Here is a 26,154-nt window from a genome sequence, read left to right as displayed (position 1 = left end):
TCTTTTCACATAGTGTCTTGTGTCTAATATGTAGCATAAAATGACTAATAATGAGGGTTCTGATTATGAAATGAAATCACCGCTGAGCCGTGGGATGCTTCCGAGCAGAGTCCCTTTCTACCTGAAGAAATTGGCTGCTGTAATGTTTTCATTTTTGTGATGGCTTCATCCACTGTTACATGGGCCTCATCAAACAGATTTATGTCTCCAGACAGCAATTGTTGTTTCAAAGAGCCATTTTGAAACTGAAAGATACAGTTCAGATGTTTGGCATTTTTTCCCTTCTAACATGGGGCAATTATGATGAATCAGAGGTTTTTCTGTACTCCTATTGATCACCATAGTAACCTACACTTGCTGTATTTAATAGGAAGCATAAAAAGTTATTTAATTGGCAGAGATGGAGTTTGGGGAAGTATTGATTTATGAACACTGGGGAAATATTTTAATAAGAATATTTGCTTCGCAGGTTATCATGTGTGCCATTAATTTGATCTGCATCTGTCAAGCTGACTGCAGTGAATGAACAGGGAAAGCATATCAATTAGGCTTAAAGCTATTTCCTTCTGTTATCCATTGTCTTTTTAAAATATGGATAGGGCTCTTTTCAACCAAAATCGCCTGCATGGATGTAAAACACAATCATGCTCCATCAGCTTGTTAGCTGTTGCTGCTACTCTGTAGTTTCAGTGAACCCCAGGGCATGTTTAAATGCAAACAAAAAACCAACTGCATTGATTTTTTTTTTCTAATCTAATGACATGATTGCTATTGCTATTAGATTCCAAAATCTGTGTTTTAACAGACCAAAATTGTGAGCCTAAATGTCCCAATTGTATTGCTTGAAATGATGCTTCACAATATGGCTTTTTATTAATATTATTTTTGTGTTGCCGTAACAGGTAGGAGCCCTACTCATGGGCCAGAACCACACTGTGCTAGGTGCTCTACAAAAACAGAGCAAAATATGATCCCTGCCCCAAAGAGCTTACAATCTAAGCGGTCCTATGATGTTTCAGCTGGACTATTATATGAAAAAAGCATTGCATCCCTTTTTCATAAAAGTAATAGTTATACCATTTGGGAAGTTATTCTGTGCCAGGAAATTTTATCTCCTTGGAAGCTGGGATGCACAAAAATCTAACTTACTCGAAAACAATCCGTGGAAAAATGGCACCTTACATTTTTTTCTCCCCTCAGGAAATCAGGTAATGAATTCCTTGTTCATTGGTACCTGTGAGGCGTAGAGCTGGTTGAAAAATACCAATTATTCTTTGTGGAAAATTAAAGGAAAAGGTGTGTGTTGTTTTTGCGTGTGTTTTTTTTTATTATATTTTATTTTTGGCAACATTTCCAAAGAAAAATGTTCAGTTTTTGATTAAATTTCTGGTTTTCAAAAATCAATTTCAGCAAAATCATTTTGTTTTTTAAACCAAAATATGTATAAAAATAAAATAACAAAACATTGCTTTCTGTTTTTCATCAACAAACTGGAAAATGCAATTAAAAGTGATTTTTTTGTGTGTGCAAAAACTTTCATTTTTAATGGAAAGCCTCTTTTTTGGGGGAAATTATTTTTCAGGTTTTTTTTTTCTTCACAAACACTTCTGATTAGTGACCGCTGTTATTTCTCTTGATACTTTTGTTGCTTCCATTCTATTCCATAAATAAAGCAAATAGGTTCCAGTTTACAATTTAAAATATGCTTGGAGAATGATGATGGCAAAAAGAGACAAAGAAAAAATTAAGTGCAATGAGAGAGGAATTTCCAGTTGAGGGTGATGGACCCCATGCATCCTTCTGTGTTGCCTTGCTGCAGAGACTCCTTCTGCAGCTTTCAAGGGAGGGGTGCAGAGCCACCCATACAGGAGTGCTCCCCCACCACTTAAGGTCTTAAGTGACGTGGAGCATCTCCCATGGGCTCTGCACACATCCGATGTGCATATTCTGCCTATCTGGATTACTGATTGATTAACTTGTTCCAACTCTACTGATGAAATGGGAGATTGTACATTGATTTCAGTGAGGTTTGCATTAGCCCTATTGTGCCAGATCCTGCACCACTGACCTCAATAGGGGTGAAATGCTGGGCCCATTAAAGCCCATGGTAAAATCTTCCGTTGACTTCAGTGTGGCTAGGATTTCACCCTAGGGGTTTTTCTGTTGACTTCAGGGAACCATAAAGAAACTTATTTTGAGTACTCAAGCAACTGGTAGGCTAGGTTGTTCATTTTATCCCTCTATGTATAGTAAAATATTTCAGTGTCATGTAAATCCAAGCCTTTAACCTTAGACTTCAGCTCAGAACTCATCAAACTTTTTACTTTTAAAAACAATGATTCAAGTTCTGATGTGGTGTTTCTGTAATTAATAGTTCACAGTGAAACATGTCTAGGAACCACAATAATAAAGGATACAGTACACTTTGAATTGTTTTCATTTAAACAGCTAAAACTGTGTTACACCTTGGCAGGGCTTTCAAGACCCTGAGGAATTTTCATTTACTAAAATTCATAATCTCTCCAGTGTAAACGGATATAGACCCATTGACTTTGGCATTTTACCCATTTACTCCTCAGAGAGTTTGGCCCAGAACTACATGTCTGAAATACTGAGCCGGATCCTGTTCCCAAGTTAAAACTCCAATTGTTTTCAATGGGAGCAGGATTGGCGTAATGGATCCTAAATATAAGCTTAAAAAGCTGGTTATGCTCTATATTAACCCTAATGCTTCTCTGGTTATCTGTTTTGTAAAATACCTAGTTTGCTTTTACCTCTCCAACCCCTTCTCTAGAATCACCACTACAAGCATGCTTAATCTTGATATAGTCATCGGGTCCCTGCGTACTCTACGGACCATCTATTAAATGTTTTATCACATCACATTGCACTGTAAGATATAGTTAACTTAACACAAAGTCTGAGGAATTTTTCTCCTGTCAGGGTGAATTCCGTTGCATAATCTTCAGTACCTGTAGAAAGGGCGCTGCTTTCCTCTAGGACTCTGATTCTGAAAAGGCTCTGGAAAAATTACCAAGAAATGTTTAGTGAAGTTTATTACAGAATCATTATTATAAATGGGATACCTGGATCTAGCCTTGTGTACTTACCTTTCATGAAGAAGCAGATGTGATCTGCATGGAGCATCAAACAGTAAACTGATATCATTAATGGTAAAAAAAAACAAAACCCTTCATCAAATTAATATTGCCTGATTCATTTGCTAACCTATTCTTATGAATGTCGTTGCACATTAACATTGTGAAACTGAAACACATATGCCAAATAAGCTATCCTTATCTAAGTATACCATGTGTGTCTGTGGGTTGCTCCCACTTCCTAACAATTTTGTTAAAGTAATAATTTGGTCGTGTCAGGGGAGGGAAAACAGGATCTCCAAAGTCATAGTCAAAAGGAGTTACTGATTAAACTCATTGTGTTGCTTGTCTCCTACTTGGCTCTTAAGCATTAATAGCTATCTCTTACTCAGATATTACATCACCATTCACCACTCACGGCTTGCAACAGATAGACAACTGGGACTGTAACACCTACTGAAATCTCAGACATTTAAATGAGGGAATGCTAGATGACTATGCAAGAGAAGTGCCTCTCTCTCATCTTTTTGGATCCAAGTGCTTATGTTAACTGAGGTTCTACTTGTTGCTATTTTTCATCTGAAATGAAACCTTTTATATCTGAAGGTATTCTTTTTTAAGATGCCAGAAATCTGAGTCTGTAAAGTGCAATCATGCCCTGGAGACAAGTAGCTAGAGGTAATCAAGTATCTATTATCAAACTGCCATCAAGTCATTTCTGTATAGGGGTGAATGAACAAAAAGGTACCATTTAAAAAAGCACATGGGGTTTAGATTCTCAAAGGAATGTAGGTGTCGTGATGCTTAGCACCCCCACACCTAAATCTTACGTGCCTAGAAAGTCAATGAGATTTACAAAGCCTGTGTTGGGTGTTCGGGCTTCCTATCCAATGAATGGAGGGAGCACCTAAGAACGGGATTCACAAAAACGAGCATGCTAAGTGGCTCCCTGCCTAAGCTAGCCAATGGGAGATGACAAGGAGTGGGGTGTCTCCCTCGAACCCAGGGAGTTCAGCACCTATTCCTGCCTGAGATTCTCAGCTACAAACCCCTTCTTGGTGGTAAGCAGCTGTGCCATTTTTGCAAGAGGCTGAGGAATGATGAGCCGCTCCCTCATAACTTTTAGCCTAGGGGTTAGGATATTCGCCTGGGAAGTGGGAGACGCCCACACACACACACACACACACACACACACACACACACACACACAGTTCAAGCCCCCATCTGCCTGAGTGGAGAAGGGATTTGAACAGGGATCTGCCATGTCTAGCCTCTGGGCTGTGGGATATTCTCACGGGTGGAATCCCTCGACCTCTCCTGTTGAAGCTATTCCACTTTGGATTGAATACTTAGTCATTGGAGTACAGGGACTGGGTCCTGGGTCTCCCACCTCCTAGGTGAGTGCTCCAACCACCAGGCTGTGGAGTCATGTCATTCTCATCCTTGCATGTCTGTGCTCCCTCTCTTTCTTCCCCCCTTCCCTCCCCCTCATGACACTGCTTATTTATCCAAAGTGCAAGAGCTTCAACAGGCATGAAGTCATTTTCCTCCTCTTCCTCCCTGCCGCCTGTTCAGAGGCAGACACATAGGCGCCTAGGGAGCCTTTAGTGCAAAAACTTAAACGCTGAGTGAATTTAGGCACCTACAGCATTTGGCGGCAGCTGAGCGAAGGTTTTGTGAATCCCAGTGGGGCCTGATTCTGGGATTTACACACCTGAAGTGGCAGTTAGGTGCCCAAGTCTCTTTGAATCTTGGCCTAAGTGACTTAGAAGCTTAAGTTCCATTTTCAAAAGTCATTTAGGTATTGATCTTCCCATGTGAGATCTAATATTGGGAGTGGAGGGGTGCTAGAGGGGAGGAAGCTTGCTTTGAATGGGGGGCAGAGGAATAGTAGAGGGAGTGAGGGGAGATATTCAGATGTGGTGGGAGGGGAGAAGGAGTGCACCTGGCTCCAGGATGGGAAGGGGCGTCCCTTCTGCCCTTTCTGTGGTAGTTTCTCTGTAGCTGGTATCCAGCACGCTCTGCTACCCTGCCCACACCCTTGGCAGCTGGCACCCTGTGTGCCCTATGGCTCAGGTGCTAGTGCCCTGTCCCCTAGCCAAGCATTTGGTGTATGTGCTCCTGCTCCTTCCCCCTGAGCTGGGTGTCTCCAATGGGACCCAGGATGGCTGGAAGGCAGGAAGAGGAGAACCGTTCTTACTTGCTCCCGGCTGCTGGCTTGATTTCGTGTGTCACGGTGGCTACTCTAACCCCTCCTCCAGGTTTAACTTTTTTTCATCCATGAGATATTGTGGAGGGGAGAAGAAACATCGATTCTTCAAATATCAATATGTTGCCATTGTGGGTGCAGTAGCTTTCCCTCCCCGACCCCAAGTCCTGCTGTCCCTGTCTAATTAAGATGGTCTCATGATTAAAACATGGATTGTATGAATAGGGAGACTCTAACCCTAGTTCTGTCACAGGCTTCTTCGTTTAACCTCTCTGCATCTCAGTTTCCTCAGCTGTAAAATAGGTGTAAAATACTTTCCTCTCACAGAGGTGTTTGTGTGTTTTAAATTATCAAATCTCTGAATAGAATATTGAGCTCTGTGGATGGGAAACTCTGCGTAAATGTAAAGTGTTATGATTATTAACACATAGCGTATGTGGTTTCAGGTGTCGTTTCCACAATGTAAGTCTTGTTTCAGAGTAACAGCCGTGTTAGTCTGTATTCACAAAAAGAAAAGGAGTACTTGTGGCACCTTAGAGACTAACCAATTTATTTGAGCATGAGCTTTCGTGAGCTACAGCTCACTTCATCGGATGCATACTGTGGAAATTGCAGAATATCATTATTATATACACAGACACCATGAAACAATACCTCCTCCCACCCCACTCTCCTGCTGGTAATAGCTTATCTAAAGTGATCATCAAGATGGGCCATTTCCAGCACAAATCCAGGTTTTCTCACCCTCCGCCCCCCCACAGACAAACTCACTCTCTTGCTGGTAATAGCCCATCCAAAGTGACCACTCTTTTCACAATGTGTATGATAATCAAGGTGGGCCATTTCCTGCACAAATCCAGGTTCTCTCACCCCCTCACCCCCCTCCAAAAACCACACACACAAACTCACTCTCCTGCTGGTAATAGCCTATCCAAAGTGACCACTCTCCTTACAACATGCATGAAAATCAAGGCGGGCCATTTCCAGCACAAATCCAGAATGTAGGTCTTATTCTTCAGGTGAACGTATACAGTAGGTGCATATTTATAGTACAGAACAGTTTGTCCAGGACACACATTCTACTGCCATGTCACTAGCAATGGTCATTGTGAAAAGAACATGTGTACTCCACCAGTTGTTAATTTACACAGAGATACAAATACAAAAGCCGTACGTACTAGATAGACGACTACGTGCTTTGGTTGAAGAAAAAAAGATGTAGGACGCATTTGTACAACGTATTTGGTCATACAAACACTTCATGGGCAAATTCCTAATAAAGAGAGAGAGTATAATAATGTTATATCAACTTCTATGTAGATTTCAATAAAAAGACCTCAGCCAGGAATTACAGGGTCAATAGCCAAAGATATTTGGTTGACCATGGGTGCTAAATCAGTCAGTCTTGTAATGATTTTCCCGGTGCTCTTTTTTTCAGTTAGAAATACTTTTGTTGATCTAAAATGTTAGCCTGCTCCATAAAATGAATGCCTAACATGAGAACAAAGAACAATTATGTTCTTCACAAATCAGCTATTGACTATAATAATAAAAAAGAAAGAGAAATCCTGTCAGCTTAGCTCTGTGGCAGGACTTTCCAATGGTGCTTCATTCAAAACCACCTATGTAATCAACAATTAATGAGCTGCAGAATACTGCAGACCCCTTACTAACATACCTGCTAGAAAATAACCTTATACAACCATGCTATTTTAAGAAATAAAAGACCTAATAACTATTACCAAGACAGCATCGCTTTGCTATTTTACTATTAGTTTTTCCCTGCCTGACAGTCTAAATGCCTGTAATTTTAGTCACCAGGACCGCATACTAGTATAATTTTTTACAAGCAGAGAGCTGAAACACCTTCTTATCTCTGACATTTATAGATAGCAGCTTCACCTGGCATCAGATCTTCAGTAACTTTTCTTAAGGTAGATGAAGTAGCACGAAGAGATGGCTGTCTTTCATAAGCTCCAACAATTTAGCTTTGATTAAATTTTGTACAGTACAACTGAATTCCTTTGGGTAGGAATAGAAAGTCCTGTTGAGAGAAAACCAAGACGAAGGAAATCAACCCATGGTTATAAGATACTAAACAAGTCATAAAGTTTTCAAATAAAAGGAGCGCTTAGGAACTAGAAAATGACACTGTTTACTGGATGGAAGTGTAGGTATGTGCCCTGGAGAAAAAGGGGGTAGGAGGTCAGGGGGCAGATTCATCTCAGGTGTAACTCAGTGAGGTCAGTATTGCTCAATATGGCCTTGATCCCACAAAGCACTTAAGCGTGTATTTAGTTTTCAAGCATGTGAGTAGTTCTGTTGAAATCAATGGCACTGCTCGGATGCAACTATATGGAAACCCAGTTAGCTGCTGTTACAGGCCCTGCTTCTGATCTCTGGTTTTTGACCTTGGTTTTATCTCCTGGCTCCAATAGCCAGTTTCTAACTCAGCTAACTGGTCTCCTGCTTCTAACTTCTGGTTCCTGATCTCAGCGTTAATTCCCAGCCCTGGCTCTTGACTTGGCCTCGACTCCTGCCTCTGACCCCCTGGTTCCTGACCCCAGATTGATCCATGCCACCGATTCCAGATGTCTGACTCTGACTCTGAGTCAATACACTGACTGCCCGTGACCCGGCCCTGACACCCACCCATGTAACAGATCTACACAGGTTCTGCTGCGTTTAAGGCTATTTGGATCCATTGAGGAAAGCAGGATGTTGCCCTTTTTGTCATTGAAGTAAGCAGGATTCTGGACCTGATAACTTTGTTGATAAACCATGAGGCAGAATGTGACTGATGCTATTTGCTCTTCAATAGCCACCTCTCTGCAACATTGAATGTAGGAGGAAAAAATGTGCTTTTTAACAGGAAACAAGAACATCATACGTTTGGCTTCATTCCTCAGAGATTTGATAGAGAAAAGACTGCAGGATTGGGTCTACCATATTTTTTTTCTCCTTGGCTTCTCCAAAGTCTACTCTGTTTCTTCACACATTCCAAATCTTCCTCCTTGTAGTAAAAATCAATCAGAAACGTAACTTTAGTTTTTTTCTACACTCCACTAAGTAAAAAAGGAACAACATACACATATTTAAGTGTTGCCAGTTCTCATGATATTTATTTTTCTTAAACCCAGTTCCTGGAGAAATATGAATATGTGGTAATCTCAGTTTCCAGTTAAAAAGGTAAGTTTTTAGCCCTGATAGTTGTGGAGAAAAGCGAGAAAACATGAACTTCTGAGGTTCAAAAAACCAGAAGGAATCACTCCAGCACACTTTTACTTTTACACCTATATGATCCCTATTGACTTTGACAGCACAATGATCCCACGATGCAAATCTGATAACAGGAGTAGGGCCTATTTATCTACCTCTCAATGGTTTCCTTGTTGTGTTGAGAAAGACTCTTGATCAGTGTTGCGGGGCAAAAATATACATTACAAGGCCAAAATTTTGATGGGACACTTAAAATACTCCAAAATTGTTTCATTTTATGTAAAAGTTACTAGTGAAAAAGTTTGCTTTTCTCACACTAAATAACTTTCAAGTTTAAATCCAGAACTGTTTCCCTTCAAATGCCACCTCCAGCGCCCCCCCCCCGCCCCCCCCCCCCCCCCGCATCTTTGTGCTTCATTTATTCTCCAAGAGTCTCAGTCAGCAAGGTGAGATTGCTGATAATTATTCAGAGCTGCCAATTAACCTACTTAAAAGATCAGATAGGTAACTGACACTAATCATGTATAATCTCATTATTGGGATAATAATTCAATCAACCAGTGAATTGACTGAAGACCACAGAATCTAAAGAACAAATTAAACTAGAAAATAAAACCAATACCTTAGTAGACAATATGCTTGAAAAACATAAAACTACAGCTTTTCATCCAAAACTATAAAGCACACTATTTACAAGTAGAGAGCTGGTAAAATCCAGTCCAATTTTTTTATTTTGTTTTATTTTATTTACAGTTAAATGCCAATATCCATCATGAGTGACTGAATAATTCTAAAATGTATTCAAGTGCAATGAAAAAAAAAAAGAGATATAAAAGGACAGTGGGTCTAAGAAGTCATGGATTTGGCCATTATTTTTCTTAATGTAGAGGCACAGATCTGGAAAAACAAAGCAAAATTCTGCTTTGCAATTTACAAGGCAGGTTTTCTGTCCACAGTCTTTAATTCTTGTATACTCTGCCCTTGTCCCATGCTCAGAATTCCTATTAACATCAATGAGACTGTTATTTGATTACAACAGTACACCAAATATATAGGTATTTCCAGGCCTGTAGAAAGACCTGGTTCCTGTGATATTAAAATGTGTCAAAAGTGGGGGAAAAGGGATACCGATTTATAGACTGTATGGCTAGGAAGGGCCATTTGATCATCTAGCCTGACATCCTGCATAATGCAGGCCAGAAAACCTCATCCATTGATTCCTGCATCAAACCCATAACTTCTGTCTGAGCTATTGCATATATCTGAGAAAGATATACAGCCTTAATGGAAAGGCTTCAAGTAGTCGAGGATACATCACACTCTCAGGGAAGTTGTTCCAACGGTTAGTTATCCTCACTGTTTAAAAAAAAACATTTTATTTCTAGTCTGAGTTTATCTAGCTTCATCTTCCAGCTGGAACTCACTGGATCTTGTGATGCCTTTTTCTGCTAGACTAAAAATCCATTTACTATCAGAAATATCTTCTCCATGAAGATATTCATCGTCCATAACCAAGTCACCTCTTACCCTTCTCTTGAATAAACTAAATGAAATGGGCTTCTTAAGTCTCTCACTATAAGCCATGTTGTGTAGACCTTGAATCACCTTGAAGCTCTTTCCTGAAGCCTTCCCAATGTATTCACATCCTTTCTGAAGGGTGGACACCAGAACTGGATATGGTAAGGGTATCTAAGATAACAGTAGGTGGGTCATGGCAAAGGTTGGCAACTATTGTGTCAGCTCTGGGTATAATTTTTAACAAGAAAAATGGTATTTCGAGTGCTAGCACTTGGTGTGCTTTGTTTGTGGGGAGGCAGATAAGTAAAAGGGTAAAAACAGGATGAGGACAGTCAGTAAGGAGAGACTGGGAAGGATGGAGCAGGGGATAGTAGGCAAGCAGGGATGACTGAAGGGATTGCTGTGGAAGAGTGAGGCATATGACTGGACTAAAGTTTGTACTTCAAAATTTGAAATGTCCAAGTGTAGATATCAGTTACGGTATCAGGAGGCAGATGGTTTCAAAGCTGCTCCTGAGAAGGTGAATCTTTCACAGGCTGACTTTAAATCATCCTCTGAGCTGGTCCTGGCCAGGTGTGTGGAGGATGTTAAGTCCCAGAGTGGATGTGCTGGTTCTAGTGAAGGAGAGATAGGGAAGGGCTGAGGTGTGCTCACCCTCACATCTGCTGCTGGAGCTGCTGGTTCTGTTGTGAAAGGTTCTTCTCATTGCTGGGACATTTGTAGGCTTCCCATGATATCTTCTCCCCATGGTCCTGGACCCATAGCTGTGCAGAGAATAAGTGCGGATCCAAGAAACACACATCTGCATTGCCCACAAAAGATCTGGGGAAAGTATCTCAAACCACAGTGCGATTAGAACAAGCCATGGCTCTGCCTTTTCATAATCTAGCCATGATTTCCATCTCTTTGAGCACTGTGAAGAGAGTTAGAAAGGAGGCTGCCTTCCACCCACAGTGAAGGGCCATTTCGATTAAATAGATCACATATGCCCTATAGCAAAGCACCATCGCTTACCCAGCACTAGCCCTGACTCCCCAGTTTACTCGCTTGGTTAAAAAAAGACCGCTGTAAGTACTGTATCTAACTATGCTAGGGCTATTAGTATAAAAGCAGCCAGCGCAGGAGTGAATGCTGATCACAAAAATGAAGGCAGTTAGGTGTAGCAATAAGGAAGAACACATCATTTATGTTACTGCAGGTGACACAGCCATCAAGCTTACATTGTCAAATTTATCAGTTTTGACCATAAGTTGCCTTGCAACTGGGACAACATACAAATGCTCAACCATTATGCTATAGCACATGGCAAGCCTGGACCTATAAACAGAAGCATCAGCTCTTAAATGCCCATTTAAATTATTTGTATAGAATCTAAATGCTGTATGTGCCAATGAAGCAGATAAGAAGGTAACACCTTGCATGGACGCTACATGGTAGCTGACCAGTGCAAGATAAAGAAAACCCATTGCAAAAGAAAAACACTTCCCCTAATTTGTAGAAAAATAGACATGCATCTGCTAAGTTTTCTCATTAAAACTTTCTCTGATAAAAAGCAGAGCTAAAAGATAATAGCAACTTTTTTAAAAACCATACTGTGAGAGTCAAAAAGAAAAGGAGTCCTTGTGGCACCTTAGAGACTAACAAATATTAAAACAAAAAGACTTCAAAACCAGACTCCAAGGAGAGACTGATGAATTGGAATTAATTTGCAAACTGGATGCAATTAATTTAGGCTTAAATAGAGACTGGGAGTGGATGGGTCATTACACAAAGTAAAACTATTTCCCCATGTTTATTTCCCCCCTTCCCCCCCCCCCCACTGTTCCTCAGATGTTCTTGTTAACTGCTGGAAATGGCCCACCTTGATTATCACTACAAAAGGTTCTCCCGCCCCCGCTCTCCTGCTGGTAATAGCTCACCTTAAGTGATCACTTTCCTTACAGTGTGTATGATAACACCCATTGTTTCATGTTCTCTGTGTGTATAAATCTCCCCACTGTATTTTCCACTGAATGCATCCGATGAAGTCAGCTGTAGCTCACGAAAGCTTATGCTCAAATAAATTGGTTAGTCTCTAAGGTGCCACAAGTCCTCCTTTTCTTTTTGTGAATGCAGACTAACATGGCTGCTACTCTGAAACCCGTGAGAGTCAAGAGACACTGGGCCAAATACAGTGTTGGATTAATTCACTACGACAAACATTGGCATTGATAGGAAAGGTCTACTCATGTGAGTAACTTTTACTCACTTGCGTGAGTGTTTTGACGTCCGAGGCCCTTTATCACTGCTTTAAATTACTGATTTTTGGAGGGTACAGTCCCAACTAAGTGTAGATCTCTTGATCCATTTTTCTCCTCCTTGTGATTTCAGATCAGCAATATTTTTTTCATGGGTTAAGTATGAAAGTTGCACACTGATAATAAAATATCGAAGGCTCAGATCACATTAAATAGTGGCAGTAATTTAAAAACCCTAAGTGAATGGAACATATTGCACTGAATAGCTCAATATCAGATACATCTGATTGTATGCACTCGTCTCTAAGATGGATATCAGTAAAGTCTTTGGTGAGACTTAAAGGCAAGTTAGTGGGTTACAGGTTGTTGTAATGAAACATAAAACCAGCGTCTCTACTGAGTTTCTGATTTTTTGGTGTCTAGCAGAGAGGAATTTAAGCTCCCAAGCTCATCTTTTTAAGGTATTGTGCAAGTTTTCTTTGAATATGAGCATTGAGGTGTCCGACAGGGTGTGATCATGTGAAAAGTGTTCACCCGTGGGTGACAAGGGTGTTTTTGTGTTTTATCCTCTTTCTGCATGAGAAAGTAGGGATTGTCTAATTTGGGCCACATGGCTGTTGTTGCGGCATTTGATGCACTGATGAGGCACGCTGCATATTGTGATAGGCATGTGCAGTCCCCCGGGATCTTGAAAGGTGTGGGGGTGGGGGAGGGGTGTTGATGATAGTAGCAGTGGAGAAATGGCACCAGGTTTTGCATCTTCTGTTTTCGCTTCTGTGAAAGGTTAACTTGCTAATTTCCATCAGAGAACAAAAGAAAGTTGGGACTCCGTAGAGGGGAAAGATACAAGACAGAAAAACAGAATAGTCCATCCACCAAAGATGCTAGAGCTGGACAGCAGGCCATTGGCCCTCTACTTCAGGGACGCAGCACTGAGTAGAGAAGGAGTGCGTGGCCTAGTGGGGTTTGTTAAGCACGGAAACTCTGAACCTTGTGAGTTCCTATGACCCTTGATTTGTATATATTTGGGCTCCATTGGAGCTGGCTTGCAGCAAGCATGCTTGGCTATGGTGAGGCTGGTTTATAACCAATTGTTAGACTTGGCCATGAATTCAGTCCATCCACTTAGAAATGTGTGTGCTGGTGAGGGTGGCATTTTTTTTCTCCTCAGCTGCACAACCTCTTCAAAACATGCACATGGAGCCAGCTGCCTTTGTTAGATATGACAAACAAGGCAGTGCCACCAACTCTGTGAGTCTCACCGTATTTGATGTTTCTCTTCAAGCCCCTGCTGCTGGAGTTATGGGATTATGTGAGATTCTCAGTTGTCATTTAAAAAAAAAAAAGTTTCCAGCCCTCCTGTTTGCAGAGCAAAGCTTGAACATGTGACCCCCGAAGGCTTAAAAACTAAAAGGCAAATGAAAAGAACCCAAAATGTTTCAGGTTTCATTATTTTAATCTTATGATTTTTAAACTAATCGCATGTTTTTTGGGGGGCCTGACTCATAATTTAGGAATGCTTGGGGTTGCCGTACTGAAAAAAGATACAGCAATCTGTGACTTTCAGGTCCATACATGCCCCAAAAGAACTTTCCTCTGCCCATCTCTAAAGCAGAGAAATCAAGACCCAGGTTCTTTCAGCCAGGCCCAAAAGAAAAGTTGATGACTTGCAGCTTTGTACAGCCAGCACAACTCCCTGGAGCCTGGCGGTCACTTCCTCATCCTCTGGTATGCATTCCAGGTGCCCTCAACCACATACTGTGGTTCCTCCCTGTGCAAGCTCTCTCCAGGAACTCCTAGCCTGCCCTCCTGTTTTTCTCCACATACTCATGATTCCCTAGGTGGTGGAGTCTTCTTTCCTAACTCACATGTTAGGCAATTTCTCCAGAGAGGGCAGGTCCCACTCCTGGTTTCTCCAGCAAGCTGTTAGCACCGTCCCTGGCTTCCTCACTGATGCATCCTACCACACTGTGTGCAACGCACTGGGCTGTACTGGGGCTAGAATTACCCACCTAATGAATCACGAGTATATGCAGAGGAGGTGTGTGGGCTAGGGACTGGGAGTTCTTTGAAAGACCTTCCATGACAACAACTTCTAGGCTGAGCTTGGTCACTTCTTGATAAAAGCCTGGAAGAGGTTTACTTTTGTGAGTAAACACAAGCTGCCTCTTCATTTTTCTTGATGTGTTTTTTCAACTGTGGTTTGCGCATTGGCCTGCTAAACCCAGGGTTGTGAGTTCAATCCTTGAGGGGGCCATTTAGGGATCTGGGGCAAAAATTGGGGACTGGTCCTGCTTTGAGCAGGGGGTTGGACTAGATGACCTCCTAAGGTCCCTTCCAACCCTGATATTCTATGATTAACTGTACTCCATCGGAATATGTTGTAGGCAGGAATGGCAGGGGTTGATGGGGATTCAATGTAGGCCCCAAGATGGATTTTTGTGATTGTCACATCCAAAAAGATTCATCATCACCCTCCAACAGCTGGACCCTGCGCTGGAGCATCTTTTGGCTCAAGGGATCCAGCGTGCAGCCACTTCTGTTCACTGTGCAGCTTTTCCACTGCGTGCCAGCGGAAGTTACTACCCTTCACATGAGTATATGACTGGATCCTGTAAAAGTCTCTCTGGTTGTTTCTGAAAGGACAGTTGGTAGTATTAGATCATACTTTCAAACACACACAAGCTGAAAAGTCTGAAATAAAATAAGGAAATTAATCTGAAGTGGTTTAGGATGAATAACCACGGGCTTTCCATAATAACCATAATTTAGAGATTGTACAAATAGAATGAAAACAACAGTGAAGCAAACAAATGACCTCTGACAAATAAAACCACATGCATTTCCTATAGCTTTTCTTAAACCCCACTAAACAGAAGGCTTTTTGTTAAAATGTGTTCTGATAATGTACCCTGTAGACTAAAAGAATGTGCAACTCTGGAAAAGACTGAATTATGGGATCTATTTGTAGGAGGAGGAGTTGCATGCAATAGCTTAATGAACTGGAAGTATATTAGTTGTAAAAGGGAGAGCTAATGGAATGTGTTGTTTATTAAGACTTTATTTTACTCAAGTACTGGTGTTTAGGCTGTGCTCATTATGTGTGTCATTATTTTATTAATACACATACTGCAAAGCTCATAACAGAATCTTAGCTCCACAAAACTACATCGCAGCTTCTAATTTAATGCACATTTTATTAGTCACTTTTGCAGTCTTCATGCTAAACCTATACAGTTTAGACTTTCTGGACAGATCCTCAGCGGGCGTAAATTGACATAGCTCATTTGCTTTCATTAGAGCCATGCCAGCTGAGCATCTGGCCCTTTTACCCTTTTTACACACAGTAATCATCCTAGTGGGAAGTGAAATAAATGCACACAGACATCCCGACTCAGCTTCATTCTAATGTCCATTTATTGCACTATAGATATGTTTTAAATGCAAAGAGAAACACACATAAAAATAAAAGGAATACTTGTGGCACCTTAGAGACTAACTAATTTATTTGAGCATAAGCTTTCGTGAGCTACAGCTCACTTCATTGGATGCATACTGTGGAAAATACAGCAGATGTTTTTATACACACAGACCATGAAAAAATGGGTGTTTATCACTACAAAAGGTTTTCTCTCCCCCCACCCCACTCTCCTGCTGGTAATAGCTTATCTAAAGTGATCGCTCTCCTTACAATGTGTATGATAATCAAGGTGGGCCATGTCCAGCACAAAGCCAGGTTTTCTCCCCTCCTCCACTCCCAAACCCACTCTCCTGTTGGTAACAGCTTAGCTATTAAAACCTGGATTTGTGGAGAAAACCTGGATTTGTGCTGGAAATGGCCCACCTTGATTATCATACACATTGTAAGGAGAGCGATCACTTTAGATAAGCTATTACCAGCAGGAGAGTGGGGTGGGGGGAGAGAAAACCTTTTGTAGTGATAAACACCCATTTTTTCATGGTCTGTGTGTATAAAAACATCTTCTGTATTTTCCACAGTATGCATCCGATGAAGTGAGCTGTAGCTCACGAAAGCTTTTGCTCAAATAAATTGGTTAGTCTCTAAGGTGCCACAAGTACTCCTTTTCTTTTTGCGAATACAGACTAACACGGCTGTTATTCTGACACATAAAAATGTTCCCCTAGAAATGAAATCTTCCTGCACAGAATCCAGTCTACTGCTTCATAAAAACTAGGGATGGATCCTCAGCTGGTTTAAAGAAGAGTAGCTCCACGGACTGACGTAAAGTTGTGCTGATGTACACCTGCTAAGGATCTCACCCTATTTATTTATTTGCATTGACTGAGTGGCTATCCCCATAGTAGCTCCATCAAACTAGTATATATCTGAATACCCAGAGTAAAAATAATAAAGTTGGCTTAAATGTATTGGAGTGCTACTCCCAATCTTAGAAAGAATGATTTCTCATAAAACACCTTGCTGTCAGGCCAGGTTGGAATTTAGCCTTAAATAAATACATAACTGTTATGTTCAGATAACAAATATTGACAAACAAATGACAGGAAATTCAGACCTCAAGCTGATCCACATGAAACCAGACAAAATGGTCTTAGTTAGAACTGTACAAATTCCCTCTACCATGTATTTCTTCATGTAAATTACATTTTGAGCTTCGGGCGGTTGGTTTGTTTGCTTTAATTTTGTTTCACAGAGGAAAATGAAAAACGTGTGGTCTGTCTTGTGTGTCTGTTTTGCATTTGGACAGTTTGTCGTGAAGCGGGCTGTCTACTCAGCAGACTAGACCAGTGGCTCTCAACCTTTCCAAACTAATGCTTGGACTTTCAGGAGTCTGATTTGTGTTGCATATCCCAAGTTTCACTGCATTTAAAAACTACTTGCTTACAAGATCAGACCTAAAAATACAAAAGTGTCACAGCACACTAGTACTGAAAAATTAGTTACTTTCTCATTTTTACCTTATAATTATAAAATAAATCAATTGGAATGTAAATATAGTACTTGCATGTCAGTGGATAGTATATAGAGCAGTATAAAGTCATTATCAATATGAAATTTTAGTTTGTACTGACTTCACTAGTGCATTTTATGTAGTTTGTTCTTTTTGGATGCTACAATACTAATGAAAGGGACAGGAAATTTTATACCAAGGGTCCCTCATCATTTTGATTTGTGCGTTACATGGGAAAATGACGCGCCACCACTTTCCCCTGAGCACAAAACAGTTACTTGCACAGATTTGATTATTTGTCAGTCGGCAGCCAAAGTCAGCAGAAATCTTTGCGCTGGTCTCTATTGACTTTGGATCAGGATCCTAGTGCACAAACTGAAATTAGGTGAGAAATCACAAACAAATGTTGAAAGCAACATGAAAAGTCAAATGCACAAGCTAAATCTTCTCCTTAGAAGTGTAAATGTATCTGATTGGCATTTATATGGCAGATAGACCCTGCAGACATTGACATTTGCAGCATTACACTTGTCCAGGGATGAACATGATGAATTTTTTCAACACAAGGCACAAACACAATTTTTTTTTTTTTTTTGCTCATCCTACATAATCATTACCCAATATATTTTATGCATGAAAAGGAACTCCCATTCCGGCCTTTTTCTAGAATTTGAATGCTCCATGTCACTTGTATATCATAATAGCACCAATTCTTATTTACATAGGCTCATTTGTTTCCAAATCCAAAGATTCTGGACAAATTTATCCCTTAGGTACTTATAGGGTCTCCATTACTGAGATCTTCACAATCTGTAGTGTATTGCATCTTTAATGTCATCTAAAATATCAGTGTACAACATCCCACAGCACCTGTTTACAGTTTTAGAGATGGAAAATTGAGGCACGGGGGGGGACTAAGTGGCTTGCCCAAGATCATACAGGAAGTGCATGGTAGAACACAGGATTTGAACCCAGGTCTTCCACATAGTAGGCTACTGTCATCTTCTGGATTAGCCTCCCTATAGATTATAAACTCTGTAATCCCTCTCAACTCAATTGTAAACTATTGCAGCATAGTTTCTGAAGAAATCTCCAAATTTGCACACCTAAGAGTGCTTGTTTTTTTTTTTTTTTTTTTTGGTAACGTGGTAAACCACTCTAGGTGCACAAAATGCACTAGCTCATTTGTACAGACAAATACGGTTTCTGATATTGCTTGCCTAAAGCTATGTCTACACTACCACTTATGTCAATAGGTCACTCGGGGGCTTGAAAAAACACCCCTCTGAGTGACATAAATTACACTGACAAACGCATTGGTGTGGACAGTGCTATGTCGGTGGGAAAGCTTCCCCCACAGACATAGCTACTGTCACTCTTTTGGGGGGTGGTTTAATTATGTTAAAGGGAGAGCTCTCTCCCATTCGCAGAGAGCAGCTACGCGAGAGATCTTACAGCAGCATAGCTGCATTGGTACAGCCATGCCGCTATAAGCTCTCTAGTGTAGATATAGCCTTACTCATGCAAGTAGTCCCCTTGACTTCAAGGAGCGAGCAGGATTTGGCCCAGTTTTCACATCCAGAGTTCAGTCGATTTGTATGCAAAAACATGGCTCTCAAAAGTAAGTGTGCAAAAATGTAGGTGTCAACTTTTAGATCTAGAGACTTGATTGAAAATCTTTTGAACATTTAGACATATGCATACAGGGGACACTTCACTCACCACTGGAACACAGCCATTTCTGAAGTAAAATGAAGTAAGCTTTTTAAAGCGGTCATAGCAACATCATAAAATATTCTAGGACAGAAGGTGAAGGGGGAATTTTCAGGAGGCAGAATGTAATTACCTAATTGGAATTTTGCCAGGATACCAGAACTAACCCACCATTATTGTGAAAAAGAAGTCTGGAGTCTTTTATGTCTGATCTGAAATACAGCACTTGTAGTAACCCAATTCACCCTAACACCCTGCTGGGATATCATTAAGCACTGGGTCAAAAGGAAGTGTATCACCTTCTGGATTGCTGGCACCACTTCCTAGGACATGTTAAGTGTCCTAAGAGGTCTCTCATCTATTACGTCCTAGAGAATATAAAATGATTGATTTTGTCTACAAGTATGTTAGGGAGAAGCAGGTCCCTGACCCTAACAATGTACAGGCTTAAGTAGAAAACATAGAGTGTTTATATTAAGAGAAGAACACAAGCTTGGGTCAGGGGTGAAAGTAAGTTAGAGAACTTACCGGTATGCTGGAGTCCCGAGCAGGGGGCATGGCCTCAACTGGAAGAGGAGTGGCCTTAAATCTTGATTTAAAGGGCCAGGGCTCCTGCTGCGGTAGTGGCGGCTGGGAGCCCGGGGCCCTTTAAATCACCCCCGAGCTACCAGCTGCAGAGGCGGCTGGGAGCCCCAGGGCTCAGGGGCAATTTAAAGGGCCCAGGGCTCCAGCTGCTGCTACCACAGCAGAGCCCCGGGCCCTTTAAGTCACTGAGGAGCCCTGGGGGCTCCAGGCTGCCACCGCTACCCCAGGGCTCTGGGCTCTGGCAGAGCTTTAAAGGGCCTGGGGCTCCGCTGTGGTAGCAGCTGCCGGAGCCCCGAGCCCTTTAAATCCCCGCCTGAGCCCTGCTGACCGAGCCCTGGGGTAGCGGTCGGCGGCCTCCATCGGGGATTTCAAGAGCCCCGGGGCTCCAGCTGCCGCTACCGCCCTGGCCCTTTAAATGCTACCCCAGGGCTTCAGCAGCAGGGCTCCAGCGGGGATTTAAAGGGCCGGGGCGGTAGTGGGGATTTAAAGAGCCCCGGACCTCCAGCCACCGCTACTGCCCGGCCCTTTAAATCCCCGCCGGAGCCCTGCTGCTGAAGCCCTGGGGTAGCATTTAAAGGGCCGGGGCGGTAGCGGCAGCTGGAGCCCCGGGGCTCTTGAAATCCCCGATGGAGCCCGGCGACCGCTACCCCAGGGCTCGGGCAGCAGGGCTCAGGCGGGGATTTAAAGGGCCCCAGGGCAGTTGCGGCGGTTGGAGCTCCAGGGCCCTTTAAATCCCTGCCAGAGCCCTGCCGCTGCTATACCAGGGCTCGGCCAGCAGGGCTCAGGCCGGGATTTAAAGGGCCCCGGGGGGCGGGGTAGCAGCGGCTGGAGCTCCGGGGCCCTTTAAATCTCCACCGCAGCCCCTCCGCCGCTATCCCAGGGCTTTAAATTGCCCTCTCGGAAAGCCAGTCCTGGTACGGCGCACCGGCTCTTACCGGTATGCTGTACCAGAGCGTACCGGCTTACTTTCACCTCTGGTCAGGGTTCACTAATGCATATTAGTGGATCCTGACTTAACTACAACCTTTTCCCTAGTAAAGGCTCAGGTTCACCTCTTTTATTTTGATTTACTGGTCAAGATTGACCCTTGACCTCAACCAGATAAACTGAATTAATAGGGGATAACCTGCATTTATATTAAGACTAAGAACTATAGGCAAAAGGCAGGCAAAGGAAGGGAGAAGGGGTCTGGGATGTAATGTGAGATCTATTTATTTTGAGGGGGGGATATTTTCTCTTCTTGGCTATTTGCATGCTTGTGTGTGTGAGAGAGAGAGAAAGAGCGGATATGGTATAGCTGCAGGTCTATAATATCCTGTTAGTGAAAGGGAAGTGACTCCCCCAACCCCAAACTTCAAGGCAGCAGTCAGAAAAAAAGTACTTTTACCCAAAGAAAAATCTGATTTGTGTGTGTCTGCCACTTCTGCTCCATGTACAAATCACTTGAATTTCACAACTAGCATCTCAATCCAAAGTTACATTTTTAGATAAGTGCACTTGATGTAACCCACCTCAACATGTGCAAATCCCGCGTGTGCCACTGAGTAGCCAAATGCACCAGTAGAGACTGTGCAGAGTGGAACTGTTCAATGCAGAATGCTGGGTTCCAAATGCTGAGCTGGGAGGAACATGAGCATAAGTGGAGTAGGTTGAAGCAATTCCCATGCCCTAGAACTATGGAAACATCTAGTTAGTATGCACCACGCAACAATGTAGGCTGATCCCTTTGCTAATGAATACTGTGTGCAGAGTTCAGTGTGTGGTTTAGTTGAAATCTGTGCAGCCAGTCCACCTGTAAGAAAATATTGATATGTTTGTGCATAGTCAAATATCGACGAGCTGTTCTCTAGTAGCCAGAGAGATATTAAAGAACTATTTGCTTACTGATACAAAGTGATGTAGTTTACTACTGATTGAAAACATCCTGAGGATTGCAATTTCTGTCACCAGTTTATCAAATTTAGAAGGCTCCTTTTGTGCCTTTGGCCGCAAAATTGTGCAAGGATATTTTTGTACAGCACCTTGCACAATGGCACCCTGGTTCTTGATGGGTGTTCCAAGGCATTGCCACAATACAAGTGATAGCTAATAAGGTAGAGACCCTAAGGAGAATTACCCCACCCATCTTGCTTCCTTGTGCAGGGGTCCAGATTGGTTCCAGCACTTGCTATACTTGAGTACTGCTTCAAGCTTCGTGACACTAGCAGCATTAGCTTCCCGAAAAGATTACACCTTCCCTTCACACTGCTCCATTTACAAAGGTTGCATTAGCTGCCTGTATAGCATGTGTCTCCTAACAGTCTCCATGAGGAATTCTGGCTTTGCCATCCGGAATCCCTCCAGTGTGTCCTACTGCAGCAAGGTCTGTATTTGGCCCCGTAATGGGGGTCATAGGTTAAAGCCCTGAACATGTAACATAATGGAGACTCTTGTGATGCTTGAACACAAATTCAAATGAAGCTTTTCATCCTCCTCTCACGTGGACAAAAGAAGGCTATGCATCCTTCTTTTCCAAATGAGATTCCACTGTCCTTCCATATATGATTGCACCAGTGACCTGACTTGCAATATATCTTGATTTGTTTTTGAGTGATGGTAGAAGGGATTGCAATACAATCACTGATTATTGCAATGGGAAAAATACTGCAGTGTAGGCATTTTACTGACTGGTGCAAGATATATTTCCACGGCTTTGTTGATGTTAACATCCCTGAAAAAATGGAAATCCTTCCACTTAGCCGTAATAGGGCAGATTCTCATTCCTGCAAACAACCTGAGTAGGGCTGATGTTTACTGGGGAGGGATCCTCCCACAAGGCTATTTGCCTCCCATCCTGCCTACATGACAGAAATGTATTTGGTTCTGCTGGATGCAGAGTTCTCCACACACAGGGTAGCAGCGGGGCATGATTTGCCTCCAAATATTAAGCGACTGTGTGTTTCTGTGCTGACTTGTTAATTCCATAGGGCTCTCATCAGTAAAGATGTCAGCATTTCTAACTAGCTATTCAAAAATGACCCAGCACACACAACCTTTAAAAAAGAGCGTTTTGGCACTGGCTGTCTATTTCTGAAGAGGTCAAAGGATGTGGAGGGAAGAATTTTGATACGCATGTGCACCAATACAGAGAGTGGAGTTTATATGGAGAAGTCTTGGGACTCCTTTCCCTCTACTCCCCCTGCTTGCTACCATCCCTAATTTCAAACAACGTATTTCCCTTGTGTTACCATGATGTTTCCTTTACATTTCTGTGCATCAAGACTTCTCATCTTCTCCAATCCTATCCCACCACACAAACATACACCAGCACTCGTCCTTTGCATTCATCATTCCCTTAGTCAGTTACTGTTAACTACACAGTGACTCCCCTGGTGTTAACAGAAGAGCCGTGTGAACTATTTTTTTATTTTTGACATTAATTCAGATCAGAGCTGGAGTGCTTATGGTCAACCCAGTAAACCTATGGGAGGCACAGAACCCTAGACAGGCTCCCCTTGCCATTTGGCTTTCCAGGAGCCCTGACCTTAATAAACACACTTGATGATCCTACATGATACCTTGGCTGCCTACTTGGGCTCATCTGTTGGGATGGCATTCTGCCTGTTCACAGGATAATATGCTGGTTTCAGGAGTTTGTAGATGCCAAGCAAGGACGGGTTTATATTAGCAGTGTGCACAGAACTATGAGTGTAGCGTTTCTATTGTATTGGTTACCCAGATAGAGTGCGGTAGCTTTCTCTTTAAAAAGGCTCATCCTTTATGAGGCTATCCCTGACATACAACTTCCGTCTTTCAATATCATCAGAATCTATTATACGTTTCATGGCAGATTTTCTCTTTGACTTGATTGGGACCTCTGGGAGTTACCATAACGACGATGGTAAACAACAACACACATCTCACTAAATACAAAATAAACTACTCGGGCTGGGATTTACAAAGGCACCTAATGGAAACGGGTGTCCAACTCCTATTAAAATTCCCCTATGACAATAGTAAAGGATCTACAGAAAGCTGCTTTCATTTGACACTGAACAAGGAACTGTATTAGAATGGAGAAAACAGTATGCGTCTTGAAGTTACTCTATCTTTGCCTCTGCCTAGAGCTTTCCCCAGCTTCCTCTGGCCTGGGTTCTCGCTATAGATTTATAGAAACAGTACATATACGCCCTGGTCGTCCCTTCCCCCCTCCCCCATGTGCGCGTGCGCCTACACACACACAGGGATGTGGGAGGAAATTGGGAGGTGCTGCAGTGGGGTGGGGAGAACTAGAAATTTAATTCCTATCTATCCCCCTCCAAAAAACAATCAATTCAGCTTTAAGCTGAAGGAAAAAGATGATTTTCCCAATCTGCAAGCTATTCTCTTCTCTATGTGTGCTGCACATAAGCAAGGGTAGGCAGCGAAAACAGATAACAGCATCCTCAACCCTATGCCGATGGAAGAAATTTGGGAAGGTGTGTAACGGGGAATCATAAGGCAGACCCCTGAAAAGGCAGTCATCAGCCGTGATCTAAATCTATTATCACAAACTGCATGTTCCCATCAAGTGATCGGGCTGTGCCGGCAGGGTTAGACAGGCTCTGAGAGCTCTCTCTGGTGTGTGGAAGTGATTTTTCTCTTGACAGGGAGTCAGGTCACTTGTCTACTTTCCATACATGGATACAAGGACTCATGTTTTCATGTAGCCAACGACAAACATCCAAGCTCAGTGGAAAGGAAGCAGATTATTTATATTCCTGAATCAAGAGTAGAGTTCCTCAGCGGGTGAGCAATGGGAGCCTGAAAAACCTGGTTGGCTAGAACTTCAACCTCCCCGGAGTAGTTGTTGAATAGCAGTGCCTTAGGCTATTATTTTCCAAACAAGAGGTAAGCATCTGAAAATCAAATTCTCCTTTAACACTGGAGAAGCGAATAACATTAGCACATAGTAAAACATAACTAAAGGTTAATAGTCAAGCTCAGATGCATGCCTATGAAGATCTGGTGTATAAATCATCATGCAATGAGACTACAGTATGGACATTATAGATAAATCAAAATCTGTACATTACTTGTTAAAACCATTTTGTTCAAAAAACCCATTAAAATGTGAAAAATATCCTGTATTTTGGTTGCCCTGTGTGGAAATAAAGTAGAGATTACAATAACTATAAAGGTTCTTTTAAAAAGAGAGAAAACAGCTCAGTTAATTCTTCTTTGTGGGATCCAATTAACCCTTAAAACTTAGGCTCCAGCCTTTCCAATGCATTTTAATGCAGCATAGAATGTCTTTTGCTACAAACCATGGGTCTCATTTAATGGAGTTTTGATTAAGGAGCAAGACCTGGGGGGTCAGACTGTGATATTGAGTAGTACCTTATTCCACTAGGTGGCCCTATGGGCACTAATCAATGCATCAGGTACGATTCAACATGAGCAAAGGTATCCCAAGGAATCAGTGATTTACTCATTTTTAGTAAGAAAACCTCGTTTCTTTTAACTAAACTGAAGTTTTCCTTTGCTATCCTGAGTGAATTATTTTGAATCTTATGTGTGTCCCCCCGGCTGTATGAAAACCTAAAGCAATGTCTTAGAAGTACAGCAACTGGGAATTCCAACAATATATTCTTGATGAAAGTTAAAGCAACTACAGTAACTAAAGCTTCGTAGTCTCATTCACTTTTCTCTTTACTCTTATTAGCATTAAAGAGAGGTAAGCACACGCCAAGGGGAGACCCTGATTTCACACTGATTGTATCTTGATGTAATTCCTTTGCCTTCAGTGCAGCTGCTTTGGAAACTGAGAGCAGAACCAGACCCTATGCCTTTAGGCCTATATCCCGCAATGGTGCCATGCACAGAGCTTCCATCGACATCAGTAGGAGGGCATGAATGTTAATGGCAGTTCATTACATTCAGGGCAAATTACCTGAAATGCCTCTGCTTTCTTGTCTTCCAAGCGCCTACCACTTACTATGCTTTGTCTGTGAGAGAGTTCCCCGCCGAAGGTTATCTCCAAGCTGATACCGTGTGCCCTCACAGTGCCAGATTTAATAAATCATCTTGTCTTCCACACTGAGCAGGCTCCTAGAGATCTATTTTGTGGAGCCAGCCCAGCTTCTGTGCAAATTTTTGCAATGTAGAGGACAAAGCCATTTTTGTTTTTTGTTATCTAGCACTTTCTTACTGGCACTTCAGGAAATGTGTTCTTCGGTGCTGGTGACCTGCTAAAGGTTAACTCTGTCAAGGGTCAGCTCTCTGAATTGGTATAGTTTTGAACAAACAACAACAAACAAAAGGTGTTCCCAGAAAGAGTGACATCCACCCAGTGCACAGAGAGCCCACAAAGCCTCTGCGGTGGGCTGTGTGGTGCATGGGGAGAGTGCCGCACAGGCTGGCTGCTCAGATGATTCTCTGGACCCCCTGGGCACCACTGAGAGGGAATCCAGGTGGGCCCTAAAAAGTCTCGGGCCCAGGGAAGATCTGAAGGCAGAGACAAGGAATCTGTGATTAGGTGGATCCAGTGGTCCTACTGTGACACCCCAGGTGGAAGGTACTTTGCAACAGACACTCTTTCAGGCTATGAGGTAGCCTATAGGCTGAGGGGCTGCATTGCAGCATGGTGCCCTGCCTATAGGTTGCCTGCTGTCCTTGCCTGCTGT

The 26,154-nt window shown here is 42.3% G+C and overlaps 1 long non-coding RNA gene across 8 annotated transcripts in view; it reads right to left on the bottom strand.

Annotated features, from left to right (window-relative positions):
* Nucleotides 1-6,200: 6,200 nt before the first annotated feature.
* LOC119567063 overlaps nt 6,201-26,154 on the bottom strand; it is a 29,140-nt gene continuing 9,186 nt past the window's right edge. For 5 of the 8 annotated variants that reach the window (XR_006283858.1, XR_006283855.1, XR_006283861.1 and 2 more), the window contains 2 exons: nt 21,022-21,302; nt 14,142-14,917 (listed from right to left, as the gene is read on the bottom strand). This is a non-coding gene — a long non-coding RNA (uncharacterized LOC119567063). Of the gene's footprint in view, nt 7,352-8,197; nt 8,321-8,925; nt 10,809-14,141; nt 14,918-21,021; nt 21,303-26,154 lie in introns of those variants that run through there. The other 3 variants (XR_006283859.1, XR_006283857.1, XR_005226778.2) reach the window with 3 other exon arrangements.

Source organism: Chelonia mydas, chromosome 9 (assembly GCF_015237465.2).
Source record: "Chelonia mydas isolate rCheMyd1 chromosome 9, rCheMyd1.pri.v2, whole genome shotgun sequence".
Lineage (NCBI taxonomy): Eukaryota > Metazoa > Chordata > Testudines > Cheloniidae > Chelonia > Chelonia mydas.
Note: the sequence above shows the minus strand (reverse complement) of the source record. Positions and strands in the feature narration are given on the sequence as shown.